This window comes from Cervus canadensis, chromosome 29 (genome assembly GCF_019320065.1).
Source record: "Cervus canadensis isolate Bull #8, Minnesota chromosome 29, ASM1932006v1, whole genome shotgun sequence".
Lineage (NCBI taxonomy): Eukaryota > Metazoa > Chordata > Mammalia > Artiodactyla > Cervidae > Cervus > Cervus canadensis.
The window spans coordinates 15,249,468-15,253,540 of NC_057414.1; the positions used below are offsets into that span (position 1 = coordinate 15,249,468).

Genomic DNA, 4,073 nt, shown 5'->3' on the forward strand with positions numbered 1-4,073 from the left:
ATGTGGAGAAGGCAATGGCAACCCACTCCAGCACTCTCGCCTGGAAAATCCCATGGACGGGGGAGTCTGGTAGGCTGCAGTCCATGGAGTCGCTGGGAGTCGGACACGACTGAGCGACTTCACTTTCACTTTTCACTTTCAGACATTGGAGAAGGAAATGGCAACCCACTCCAGTGTTCTTGCCTGGAGAATCCCAGGGACGGGGGAGCCTGGTGGGCTGCCGTCTGTGGGGTCGCACAGAGTCGGACACGACTGAAGCGACTTAGCAGTAGCAGCAGCATGTATGTATGTACATGTATATATATACACACATACATGAACAGACATTAATCTAATAATAAGGCTAAGAACATATATGGAAGGATTTACTCTGCTTTAAAACATAGAAACAGCTTGCTAAGAATCTATAGCCTCTATTTTCCTTTCCCTAACCAGTGACTTTTCCTTCTTACCACTCAGCTCGAATCTAGGCTCAAACACCCACCCAAATGTTGACCTTATTCCTATCAAGACAGCTGCCAAGGGGAAGTGGGGGAATAAAAAGAAAGCCAGCTGCCAAGATCCCTCACCTCTCTGAACTCCTTGTCTGACCCTGACCTTGGCAGCTAAGAGGGTCATGGCTCTTTGTGATCCCCAGCCCTTTCACTTTTAGCCTATTTCTGATCAGAAAATTAACCCTTTTGATCCCTGGCTCCTAGACTTCTGAGTCACCTGACTTCTGTCTGTTCCTGTCCACTGATATACCATTCCCATGGGTCTTTGGCTCACCCTCACCCAGTAGTCGAGGCTAATGCCTAGACCCAGATGTTCCAGGCTTTACCCTTCCCTTGGCCTGATGGAGTCCTACTCTATGTCTTATTGAGTGGAAGGTCAAGACCCAGCATTCTTTCCCCGGTTAAGTGAGCTACACTATAATAATGGAAAAACAGGGAAACAGTAGATTTCCTCTTGCTATGATGGATTATCCTCACCTAGGTGAAATGACCCAAACATTGCCTGTAAGGCATATGATCCAGAAGAGATGTCTGTGGCTCTAAGGGGCCAAATTAAAGGGTCACTATATCAAAGCGAGCCCCTTCCCCTTCCTCTTTATAAAGTGAACCCAGAGAACACCACAGAAGTCAGCAAGCATTATCACTACCTTGAAGAGCTCCCAAAAGTGCTGTAGCTAAACCCTCTCAGTGTCAGGAGGTACCAATAAGCTGGGCTTCTTGCAATCTGCTTCCTTGTGTGGCTCAGGTCTCAGGAGGAAGGAGCCATGGAGCGCTAACAAAGTGCATGCCAGCTACCTCCTCTTTCTCTTGATCAATGGCTGTGGAAACACTGCTCTTATTTTTCAGGGGAGGCTGAGGAAAACATTTCGAGTCTTCCCACTGGATTAGACACCTCTGGGATGAAGGTAGCAGCAACTTACTTATCTTCATACCCCCACCTTAGGTCAGAACCTAGCACAGAGTAACAGCTTGATTAACATTTGATGAATATATGATTAGTCCCTGATAGCTCAATTGGTAAAGAATCTGCCTGCAAGGCAGGAGACTCTAGTTCGATTCCTGGGTCAGGAAGATCTGGTGGAGAAGGAATAGGCTACCCATTCCAATTAGCAATAATCGAGCCTCGGATAAACCTCATTGGCTACGATACTGCCACTGCGCAAAGCTAGGCTACCCATTCCAGTATTCTTGGGCTTCTGTTGTGTCTCAGCTGGTAAAAAATCAGCCTGCAATGTAGGAGACCTGGGTTCGATCCCTGGGTTGGGGAGATCCTCTGGAGAAGGGAAAGGCTACCCACTCCAGTAATCTGACCTGGAGAATTCCATCAGCTGTATAGTCCATGGGATCACAAAGAGTCAGACACGACTGAGTGACTATCACTTTCACTTTTACTCCATTTTGCATCTTGTAGTTAAATATTCTTTCAGTCAGCGGTTCTTGAATTGAGTTCAAACGTCATTCACAGAGGTTAAGGGACCTTCCTAAAATGTTGGCTTACAAGGTCCAAGATGTTTAACTGAAGTATGATTCTCCTTCTGCTTATAATCTTTGCAGCATATAATCTTTGGCTAAAAACAAATTCACCTGGACCCAGTCTAATCCAGATCTTAAGGTTTCCTTTCTCAAGGTTGGTGTCACTGAGCTAAGACCCTTAATCTGATATTGAAAGGTTGGAGTCTCAGGTTCAAGGAAGATTGAGAGCAACCAGTTGAAGGCAACAGACTAAGAATTTTGCATTTGGAAAAATTTCAAAGATTGATGTAAAAATTGATAGTGTGTTTTCTTCTAACATGGTCGGAATACTCATAGAGCGCTGCGAGTCTCTCCTCATGTCTTCCCTCACAGGAATAATTCTGAAGCACTTAATTGTCATCTTAAATAACACTGATAACTTGGACGTGGCTTTTGGAAGCAGTGCGAGTGCCCAGCAATCAGTTTTCCTGAGACTGAAGCTGCTGCATGTGCACATGGGGCTCGCTGAGGGCTAGTGGAGCCAGCAGCCATCCGAGGGGGAATGTGTGTCCTCAACGTACAGATCCATCCTCCCAGAGGTCATGCTAGGACTCGGGGAGATAAGGTGCTTTTTAACCTCTTAAGTAGAGAAGGAAATGGCAGCCCACTCCAGTATTCTTGCCTGGAAAACCCCATGGATAGAGGAACCTGGTGGGCTACGGTTCATGGAGTCACAAAGAGTCAGACATGACTGAGCGACTGAGTGCTCAAACCTCTGAAGGGAATGGCAGAGGATAAGACGGTTGGATGGCATCACAGACTCAATGGACCTGAGTTTGAACAAACTCTGGGAGCCAGTGAAGGACAGGGAAGCCTGATGTGCTGCAGTTCATGGGGTCACAGAGTCAGACACAACTTAATGATTGAACAACAAAAACTTCTTAATAATCTCCCAGTTGCAAGGCTACCCCCTATACAGTCTGGCCTGAATGACCACAACTGCTTGCTAAGACTTGACTGCCTCCTAGTGCAGACTGACTCCAGGTAAAACTGTAAAGATGTCCAAGTTTGTCTCTGTGATCCCCCGGCCCAGCTTTCTGAGCTTCCCCTCCCCACTCTGTGCCACCTCCCTCTGATCAGTCACCTGGAAAAACAGGCCCTCGGGCACAAGTTCTCAAGAAAGGCTCTACATGGACATTTAAATGACTAGATTCCCAGTTCTAAAAAGTGTTCACTATGGAATGACAGTGTTTTTCCCTCCTAGCGTGCATTAGAGGGATGGGGAGAGATGTGTGTGGATGGATGTAGTTCTTCCCCAATACCCTCAAGTTCAATGAATGTGTTCTGAGCACTTTGGGAAGGCAGGATAGTGCTGGGCAGTGACTCTCAGTCTTGACTGCTCATTAGGGTCTCCTGGGAGGCTTTTGAAACATACTGATGTCTTGCCCTTACTCCAGTCCAGGTAATCAGAATCTCAGTCAAGGCTTTTTTCGCTTATTTCATGTTCTTTTCCATTATGTTTATAACAAGATACTGACTGTATCAAAAGTTCCCTATGCTCTACAGCAGGGCCATGTTTCTTGTCTGTTTTATAGATAGTAGTTTGTTTCTGCTAAGCCCAAACTCCTAGTTTATCTCTCTCCCATCCCCTTTCCCCTTCGATAACCATAAGTTTGCTTCCTAAGTCCGCGAGTCTGTTTTGTAAATAAGTTCATTTGCACCTTTTTTTTAGATTCCACATATAAATGGCATCTTTGATATTTGTCTTTGTCTGACTTACTTCACTTAGTATGATACTGTCTGGGTCCATCCACATTGCTGCAAATGTCAGCCAAGGTTTAGAACCATCAGCATGGCAGAACACATTTGGGCTTTGGCACTGACAGATAGAGGTGCTTCCCAGGTGGCGCAAGTGGTAAAGAACCTGCCTGTCAATGTAGGAAACATGAGACCTGGGTTCAATCCCTGGGTCAGAAATATCCCCTGGAGGAAGGCATGGCAACCCACTACACTATTCTTGCCTGGAGAACTCCATGGACAGAGGAGCCTGGTGGGCTACGGTCCATAGGGTTGCAAAGAGTCAGACACAACTTAGCATGCATACACTTGACAGATACGGGTTCAGAT

The 4,073-nt window shown here is 46.2% G+C and overlaps 1 pseudogene; it reads right to left on the bottom strand.

Annotated features, from left to right (window-relative positions):
• Nucleotides 1-1,496: 1,496 nt before the first annotated feature.
• Nucleotides 1,497-1,661, bottom strand: LOC122431525 (annotated as a pseudogene).
• Nucleotides 1,662-4,073: the final 2,412 nt, after the last annotated feature.